Consider the following 10716-nt stretch of genomic DNA (forward strand, 5'->3'; position numbering starts at 1 on the left):
GCTTTTAGGTATTGACATTCAAAAGTTTCAAACTGTCATAATAATAATAAGAATAATAATAATAATATGTACTTGCTTATTACGCATCTAAAAATCTCGATGCGTTTACAAAAATATTATATACATATATACATATTATAAGGAAGTAAATCATAATTTAAAGAAAAGTTCAATGTTTTGAATCTGGTTTTAAATATTTCAACTGTTGCAGAGTTTCTAATATTGTCCGGTATAGAGTTCCAGAGTGTTGCGGTAACTGTATTTATCTTTGGAACATTAAGCAGTAACTTGTCAGACGATTGAAGAGAGCGGGTAGGTCGATGAACATCTATAAGTGTAGATAAGTAATCCGGTGCCAGACCATTCAAGGACTTGTATACCATTAACAAAATCTTAAATTTAATTCCCCACTTCCCCGAGTCCCCACGTCCCCACGTCCACGAGTCTCCAAGTCCCCTGTCGCCGCGTTCCCGTCTCACTTTTCGACACAGCCCGACAGCGTCGACATCTTTACTTCTCGCGTTCTAAGACTGTCTCGAAGACTTTCAACCAATCACAATGCAAATAAAACTGAATTTCCCATTGATAATGCGCATGCGTGACATTAGTCTCCTTTGTTAGGACACCGCGGCAAAATGAGTGCGCAGGCTTGAGCCATGCGCGAATCGTCTCCACGCGCGAGGGACTGGTACCAATTAAATTGCAATAGAAACAACAGCGCGGCAAAATGGCAGCAATTTAAATTCTCTGTGTTTGTTTTCATTTTGCGATGATAAGGACAACACTACTTTGATAAGGTTTAAATTTTGAAGAGAGCTTCCTGAAAGACTCAACTTCCGTGTGTCTTTTCAAACCAAAAAACTATAGTTCAAACCAGGAGAATTTTACCTTGCATTCGAGCGCTAGAGCAAAAGGACGAAGTTCCTAATGTTATTAGTCGCGATGGTCTCTGCGTTGGTAAACCTCTGGGGGGGGGGGGGGAAAACTGTGCACTGAGAAGGAAAACGACGGGTAAACATCTTTGCAAGGGCAGAATGATAATTCCTTCTGCGAAGATGGCTTATGTTGCTCCTGTTGAATGAGGAAATCGTCTGTTTGTTTCATTGGAATCATTTGAAAGTGAGAAATAAGCTTAAGTGCCCGCATCCCACTCATTCGGCAACTTGGATAAGTCACTTACCTGCCCTCCAACCTCATATTTTACAACACTGGTTACTTTTACAAGAGCGAGGCAATAAAATAAAGAAAATAAGTCTTAATTTTAAGAGAGGATCGCAAAAAGTTTTGAAACTAAGTATAAATTTGACTCCAATGCTAATGGATGTTTCCCTTTTACTTGGAGTTTGGTCGTGGTCCATCGTTGAAAATATTTTTCCAGTATTTTCCCTGCAGCTGGCTGGTAACTGTAATTTTTTTCTCCAGCCTTGTCGATCACCTTGTAGAGCCTTGCTGGGATGAGGGTGGGGAGACATGAGAATCATGATAATGAAATAAGACACCATTCACCTGCATGTGTTTGGAAAATATCTCTCTAATTTTATTGTTGTAAGTACCGTATATTCATTATTAAGACTACTACAAGTAGGAGCATTCTCAGAAGTTAATATCCAAACCCATGCTCAGCAAGAGAAAGACTACAATAACATACAGCTGTATTAATGAAAGTAAGCCAGTTTACTTGAATTAAAAAACCAAATTGTATTTGCTTGTTCAAACACTGACTTAAAAGGTGTGGCAAGTAAATAATTATCGTCCCTGTTCTCGACCATTTTGAAGAGCTGAATGGAAACCATCTTGTATTAATCACTGACATGCTCACATCTGAAATGTTAAATTTGCAGTAAAACTGTTGTCATCATGCAGGATCTCATGCAGGCAAAAATGAGAGATGAATAACAACCCTGGCTTTTTTCATCACAAAACCAGTAAAATATTCAACGCTGACATCCTCATCACAATCTCTGAAAACAACCTGGAATGTTGCTTGCCATGCATGGTTTGACCAGATCAGCACAAACACACAAGAAAGAGTGTTAGACTTAAGAAATGGAAAAAGAATAAATGACATGTTTAAGAAACAACAGGAAACTGATCAAAGTAAAACAATAGGGTATTATTATCACTTGGTCATTTTCATGCACAGATGTCACTTAAGATACTTGAAAAAAACATGGAAATCTGTGCCCTATTTGTAAAGATCCCTTTATAAAAAAACTAAACAGCTTAACTGACTCCCTTAATAAGAGGTTTTGTCTAACAATGCAGATAAAAACAGTTGCTCACATCTTGAAAGTAATGACAGTCAAAATGACAGCCAGCCAGATATCAACACTTTCCATAAGATTTCTTCAGGTCAGATGACTGGGACAATGAAATCAACAGAAATCTAGAGATCAATAACCTAGTGTGTCCTGCAAAGCAACACAGAGCTGGAAAAGAGAGAGCACGAACATCTACCACACAAACCATTGCTCTTGCTGTGGAGAACCAGGTCACAGAAAAATCCATGGCTCTCGTATCACATGTCAGAGGTTAAAACTTCTGTTTTGTCAAAACTCTCCGCGTTTTTAGAGGAATTGCCCTTAGGCGAAAAACAGTAAACGAAAAATGTTATCAGTTTAAATTTACAACTTTTGGGTATTTAACGGTGTGACCGAAACACGAGCAAACATGGTTTGGCAAAGATAACTTCCATGGAAACGACATAAACAAATAAATATTTCATGCCTAAAATAAGCTTACCTCTTTTGACTTTCTCGTTGGAAACAACTCGGAACTACTGTTTAGTTTTTCTGTCGAGTCCATGTTGAGCGTGAGATCTTAATCATCAAAATGTCCAATAGAACTTTTCCTTCACCGCCGAATAAACTCAAAAACAAAGAGCTCAAAAGCTCGAATCAAATGAATCAAATGTGTTCGAAGCGGAGCATGCGCACTCATTTTGCCGCGGTGTCCTTTGTTAGGGCTTAATGTTTAGGGCGGCCTCAGAGGAGGTTGGACACGGTCTGAAAGGCCTCATGGTTGGTGGCAGTAGCGAATCACGAACGCTCTTTTATCGTGGTCATGAACTCAACATGGCGGGCTTCTAGGAAGAAGTGAGTCTCAATATTGATAATTTTTACCTACTTGTTTTTAGCTTTGCGATTTCAAACCCACAGGACAAGTTGGAGTTGGTACTGGGCTAGCTGCTGGAAACTTTTTGACTCTAAACTTAACTTCTCAGACAAGGTAGGACTCGACTTCGGTGCTTCACCATCTGTCTTTGCTAAGCTTCGTGAAATTTGAGTTGATGTTAAATTTTGTCGATTTCTCTCCAAACCCAAGCTTGTCAAACTTCAAAATTAATATCCATTCCAAAGTAGATTAATTTCCTAATAGAAAATGATCGGGCGCCCCTAAGCGCCCCTCTGGTTAGTGAATTATACGATGCTGAAGTAGTTGGATTTTTGCCACTATTTCCCTTTCACGCTATGAAATGTGACGACGAACCCGCGAAATTGTGCGTGCAGTCCGCGTAATCTCTTGGTTTAAAAAAATTAAATTTAACTTCTATTATTTTACCAGGTAAAATCATGAAGAAGAAGCGGCCAGTGGGTAGTCCAAGTGGGTCTACCCCTGGGAAACCATCTAATAAAGTGGCAAGAGAAGCCTGCAATTCGCGATCAAGTTGCTGGTCGGGCCACACTTCCACAGCGTAGCACACTAACACTGAGCTAAATTTCATGCTGCACCAGAGAGGCTCCCACCAAGGGTAGCTGATTCAACCAGCTCTAATTAAAGTTATTTGGCAATTGAGCATTCTGTTATGTAAACTGGAATACAAGCAAGGTCCTTTAGTCAAAGTCTTAATAGGATACCAATGTGTGTTTTTGCACATGTCACAAAACAATGGCAGTTTACAGTGAACAAACAAATAATCTTGTTATCAACCTTCGTAATTTACAGTTACATACAGTTATGTTCAGTCCATATTACAAGAGGTAATGACCAACTTGGCAATTCTGATCAGCCTCTGTCAGTTGGTAATGTGGCACTAGAGTAATAACATAAATTTACAAGAGGTTGCATAAAAAACTGTAACTTCCAACATGATTTATACAGATTTTCTTTTGTATTATGAGAAAAGCCTTTGTAGCCTGTGACCAGTCTTTCATTAAAAATAAATCTCTAACTTTTTCCATACAACTTTTAATTTAACAGATGAAAATCTCTTCAATTTGTCATTTCTACAAAATCAATTTCTGTTATTCTTTAAGTCATATTCCATAACAAATTAAAAAAACGTTTGGTAAAAAAATGGTCATGTGACCCTTACATGTTGTCATACCATTTTACACTGTATCTCATCATTATAACCATTTGTTTTGTTTTCCTTTAATCTAGCGTACACTTTAACTAGCTCGCACAACAAAAGGTTCCCTCCTACCTATCCTAGTGATAAATATTTTTATGTACAGTCCAAACTTTGAAAATGACGTTCGAAACTTTATATCCTCAACCTTGACTTGTGTAATTTGTCTGGTTTCAAGTAAAGGATGTAAATACTTAGTTAGTTCCCGTGGAATGTAACCAATAAAACATGGTCCATTTCCGTAGTCTAAATGGACTGCTATGGCTTCCCTGTCAAACTCATTCTCTGGTTGAGGTTTTAACATAGCTGAAACTGTCTCTCCACCTTTCATTTTTGTCAAAGCTTCGTCCAAACGGTCTGGTGTTTTTGTTGAATGGGCTACCCCAATAACTTTCCACATCATCAGAGCTGCCATTTTCTTCAGTACTATATTCAGTAACAGATTTCACTGACTTTTCAGCAGAGCTGGAAGTGGTTTCTGAAATATGGGAAACCTCACTTTCAGAAGTCGAAATTTCCTCCCAGTTTTCATGCAGTTCATTAAGAAATTGTTGTCGGAAGTTCATCATGTTGTAAACAGTCACTGTAGTTTATCAGTCCAATTAACACACTGTCTCCATCCACATATTTTACTTTTACAAATTGCTAAGTCATTACAGGGACACTTGGCACCACCCAGGATATTGGATTTTGGTCCACTTCGGTCGCAATCGCATCTCTGCTAGCAATTTGTTCACGTTGAGAGCGAGTTCTTATGCTACTGCAGGAGTCTTTGTGTAGGTCTGGCTGGACATAACCATGATCCTCAACTGTGTCATCTGTGGACATGGAAGAATTTGGCATGCAATTTAGAATTAGGATTTATTTCTTTACTGTGCAAGGTGTGGGGTGTGCTGCACTCCACATCAAGCAGCCTGGATTCTAGCCCAACTCTCATATTGTCTACTGTAGTCATCTGCACCAGGGTGTAAATGCTTGATGAACACCCTGTGATGGACCAGCATCCCATCCAGGCATCCAGGGGGGAGTAGCAATATTACTAGTCCCGTCAAGCAGCAGACACCGAGGTAAGCTCGAATGATATGGGACACTTTGGCCTGATTGTGACTTAACCATTTCACTGTTTATATCGCTGATTGGCAATAGGTATTTATTTTTTGCTGTATTTACATATACCGGTCAATTTTAAATTACCTGATTCATCATCACATTCCAAATGAAGCAATGTTCTGGATCCCCATATACTGTCTGGACCCTGTAGTAGATAATAAAAGAATAATGATAATGATTATTGATGCATGCACATTTTGCAAAATTAGTTTTCTTGAAGTTTAATCAAAGAAAATAAAGTATTCCACTTGAATGTTTCATTTGATGAAGGAGAAATTCTAATTTCTATGCACTTAAGAAACAAGGCTTTCCATTTCATACTTCTCATAGAACAACTTCCAACGATTTAAGAGTTGGATTTTAATTTGAACATTAAATGATATCAACAAAGTAGTGACTTTTTATAATGCTTATATCTTGCTTGGGACCAAGTCCAAATTTTTCATGAGAATGATTATTATTACCTGTACATCTTCCAATGTGAAATATGAAACTATACATTAGGTGCAGTTATACTAGACCTCTTGCCCATGGGGAACCTTGGGGTTACGGCTTGGGTTGGGTTTACCCTGGGTTATGATCGACTCCCCATTTGCGGTTACACACTTGTAAATTACCCAAGGGGAAGGTAAGCGTTGGCCTGTTTTGGTGGGAAACTTACCTTTAAGATAAGACAAGATGAGATTTATTAGTTTTTCCACTAAATGGTTTTTGAAAAACTAATTACAATACAAAATACATTAAAATTAAGGATCTAAAAAAAAAAGTAAACATCGAAGATCTACATCTGAACGACAAACTTTTCTTCGGCTTATTTTCGGTAATTGTCACGATCGGCGCTTCTCTTAAACTGTCCACCTCGATTAAGTTCAGCGATTCATTGCTTCATTTTAAGAAGGCAACAAAGACGTCGACTTCAGTTACGCTTTCTCTAGTCCTTGCAACTCTCCAATTTATAATTTAGACGTCGACTTGCTGCTGGCCAGAAAAGTCGTGCTTGGGTATTTCCACGTTCACAGTTGTTTACGCAGTTCATCACAGCATGTATTTTCCTCGCGTTCGGCAATCTTGTGATTGGTTGAGCCGCTTTGGGGTTTTGTTAACCATAAGACTTACATCTGGAACTGTCATGGGCAATTCTTTTGTTCTTTTTTACGTATCCATGGAAATTTCCCACAGGAAATTTTCCTTTGGGCAGATCGGTTACACATAAAAAATTGCTTCCCCGTGGGAAAAAGCCACTTACCCAAGGGCAAAATGGCTAGTGTAACCGCAGCTATTGTGTCTGTGTCAGTGTTTCCCAGACAAATATCAAGAAGATCATTTTCATTTACCAGTAATTGCCTTTTTATGCATTAAGGATTAACAGTAAATATTACAAGGTGTGGAGAACCTAGGTACTGCAAAAAGCAATTTTCTCTTGGCTATGTTTAAGCTTTCCCAAGTAAAGGTTATTGACAACAGGTTTTCTACTTTTATAAAACTGAGATGAGAATAATATTATAGCCTAGTTCCCAGTGTTCTACCCCAGGTTTTGAAACTGAAATGGTGTCCACAACATTAAAAGGGCTTGAGCAGGAAATACTCTCAATGTAAGCAGTGTGCTTTAAAAGAACCTACATGTATAAAAATGATAATAAACAAGGATACAGCTCTGGTGGTGCCTCAGACTCATCTAATATAGGATTCAGTGGTACAGCCCTCAGGTTCCTTGGATCAAATACCACCTGATGTAGAAACATTTGATCTGCTTCATCAAATCTCAGAAGATACTCAGGACCCGGTACATGAAGACCTTTTACACCAAGTACTTGTGGTAACCTTGAAAAGAACTGTAGTTGTGCATTAATAACTTAATCATGAACAACTATTTAAACTGTTTGATTTCATTTGTAAAAGAAATCAAAGAAATCCAAAAAAAACAAGCAAACAAACATACAATAAACTGAGAAGTTTGTGTGAGCCGAGCAAGTAACGTTGTATTTAATAAATCGTGCATTTGACTGTTTAATAACAGCAGGAAATTATTTTATTTCTATATAAATTATTTAATATAGGGTCCTGTGACCTCACTGAATTTTTAAATGATTTAAAAAATTCTATTCTTTCCTCACATCACCATTTGCTGCAGCAACTTTCTTCATCAAATTGTGTGCTCTTTTGATTCCAATACCAGGAAGTGATTCCAAGTAGTCGCAGCCAGCAATTATACACATATGACGAGACAAGTGAAAGGTATAATTGGAAATATTGAGACATTTCGGTATGTCTTTGCTTTGGATTGACTGGCAGCTACCATGTAGGTGTATTTTATAAAGAACCTGGATCGTGAAAATACAAGATAAACTGTATTGGACAACTAAATAACATCCCTGTGCAAATAAATAAATAAATAAATAAGTAGACAAATACTGTAAATAAAATTAAATAAGCTTTAACATTCATCCTGTGAAAAATCAAGCTTAAATTTAAAGATTACGCACAGATCCATTTGTCACCATAAAGTAATGTACCTCGGAACAGCCAAATACCAACAGATCCGAATCTTCACTGAGAACTACATCAATCAGCTGATTTTTGTTCAAATACGCAAGTTGTGCATCAGCTTCAAACGGGGCAACAATGCAATCCATATTTTTGTCCCGTAGAACCTGATAAGAAATCGATCCAGATGAAATTGAAAAGCAGTAGAAACTAGACACACTGAAAATATTACTGCAGGCACTTTTTCATGTGATCAGTGAAACTTCAAAACAATAGATCTCACCTTCAGTAGTTTATGAGACATTTCACAAGTAATCTTCAACGCTCTCCTGAAGTGATCGATAGCTTTCGATTCATTCCCGCGTCACCACAATTCTTCTGCCTTTGTCGCATTTTCATTGTGAGACCTTTAAGGGGAAAACGCGAGTTAGTACCACTGTAGTGTAATCTCGCTGAATTAACCCCACGATGCGATGATGTTGATTTCACACCCAACGTTTCCCGTTTCTCTCTCGTTATTTTCTTGCCCTCTAAATTCTGCCCATCAAACACAGCGACGGGTTTTATTCCCAGGGAAAGAAGTAAATCGAACAGCTGCTTAGGATAATCGAGAAACCTACAAGCAAATGTGCAAAAATTAAGAAAAGTTAGCAAGTAAATATTTGACATCAGAGGATAAATCAATTGCAAACTTCAGTTTGCAGATTGCAAATAAGCGTTTCCACTTTGGTATCAAACAACAAATTTCTGTTACTCGTTCGTTGAAATACCAAGACCCAATTTCTCCGCACAACCGAATGCTCCTTTGTACAAATAACAGGAACAATCTACACCGATTTTCTTCCCGGCTTAGTATCGAAGATGTGTATTTGTAGCGATTCCGTGAGGGAATGTAAGGAGGCCTTGTATGCCCAGATCTCTCTCAGTGAAACATTTCTTTGGTCTATTTCCAGTTTTTATAACACTAGCTGCATAGCCGATCAGCTGTTTTGAACCTCTCTTTAAAGCCCCTTGTATTTTCCCGCCTCGGAGAGTGTCTCGAGAGATCGTTCCACTTCCGCGGTCAGTTGCAAATGAGGCAATTTTGCGTTTTGCGACCATGATGCTTTTCGAACCGTGTCCAACCTCCTCTGGGGCGGCCTGTAATAGACGAAAACATCTGGAACTTTTGCGGCCAAAAACTTTATTCACGCGAATGTATTGAGCCCTTTTATCGACGTTTTACCTTGATAAGCACTTTGTGCTCTCAAAACTCTTACTCGACAAAATATTTGCCGTCAACATTATCTAATCGGCGAGTTTTGGCTTCAATCCACCTTGAAACCTTTTGTCTACATAATTGACCGGCGTTTCGCCTTGATCCTCACGTTTGTGCTTGAAAAATTCTCATTTGGACCTTTTTGTAACCAGACCGGACCCGCTAGGACAAGATTATTTCTTTAAACACCATTAAGGGCCTCTTCATGTGAGCCCGGTTAACCGGGCTGGCTCGGGGCGGGGCGTAGTCCTGTTCCGGGACTCCCTCTTACCCCGCCCTGAAAATGGGCCTGGAACCCAGGCTGGAAAAGAGAGAGTCCTATATTACTTGCAGGCGCATGCTCGGAATGACGCCATTTTTCCCCCCAAAACTGGGGAAAAACCATATTTGGAAAAAGATTCCTTATTTGGGCATAGTTTATTCCGAGTGCTTTTACACTGGATCCATGGGGATAATGTGAAAGGAAGTTATTACGTCAAGTTTCTAGAGGCAATTGATTTCGCCTTCAAGAAATGCAACTTTACCTTTGTGCCTAAGGCGGACCAACTGCAAGCTATTCATGCAGTCGTTACCGGTAATGATGGTTTTGTCAAACCTGCAACAGGATTTGGCAAGTCTATTTGCTACATGGTTGTTTCTTTAATATGTTTGCGATTTTCTTCGATCCTAGTCCGATGTTAATTGTAAATCAGTCCTTCCTATCTTGAGTCCCAATCGTGGAAGATCAGATGGATGACATATGAAAGTATGGAATTTAGTGCCTGAAATCCAACTAAACAGCTGCATGATGTTGGCGCAGAAAAATATCAAATTTTGATCTAATTGATCTCCCGAGCCTACTTGAAACTTAAAAATATACTGTCTGTAGGTCGTGGATGTGAATAGCTCAACCAAGAATAATAAATATCCTGCTTGAACTCTTATTTATTGTTCATTACTTCTGGCGATCTAGTTATGTGATAATTGTCTTGATCCAGTGAACATATATTTGAGTTGCACAGTAATTATTGAAACTATGATTGTTTCAGGAATTTAGGTCTATCAATTTTTTTCAAAATCGCGGACAAATTGTTTGGATACCCAATATAAAACAGTCAAGTAAAACATGTCGTAAATACTCTCAGTTTTATCACGAATAATACACAAACACCGATGACAAACACAGTTTTTTTTTTTTAGTAATAAGAGTATAGTAATTTACTCAGACTATTAATTTTCCCTTAAAATAATTTTTAAAAGCACTTGTAGCATTAAATCTTTCTTTCCTTACAAGGACAGACTTAGGGCTGTGGCCAAATGGCTAAGGTTTTATGTAGAGCTGCGTGTTGAGACTGCAATGATTTTTATATCGGAAAAACTAAAAGACGATTGCATGACAGGAAAACTGAGCATTATTCCTGATAAATTGAATCACAACCTGGACTATTAATTTTGTTCTTTGCATACCAGTTTGTGTTGATAACGCAATGAAGCAGCAATCATCAATAATGTTCCTATTTAATTTATACATATA

General features: G+C 38.2%; 1 long non-coding RNA gene across 1 annotated transcript; it reads right to left on the reverse strand.

Annotated features, from left to right (window-relative positions):
* Positions 1 to 7270: 7270 nt before the first annotated feature.
* Positions 7271 to 8307, reverse strand: LOC138021885 (uncharacterized). The gene is made up of 3 exons (XR_011126471.1): positions 8229 to 8307; positions 7975 to 8112; positions 7271 to 7293 (listed from the first exon to the last, which is right to left on the reverse strand). It is a non-coding gene; the product is annotated as an uncharacterized lncRNA (long non-coding RNA).
* Between the last annotated feature and the right edge of the window lie 2409 nt (positions 8308 to 10716).

Source organism: Montipora capricornis, chromosome 10 (assembly GCF_036669925.1).
Source record: "Montipora capricornis isolate CH-2021 chromosome 10, ASM3666992v2, whole genome shotgun sequence".
Lineage (NCBI taxonomy): Eukaryota > Metazoa > Cnidaria > Anthozoa > Scleractinia > Acroporidae > Montipora > Montipora capricornis.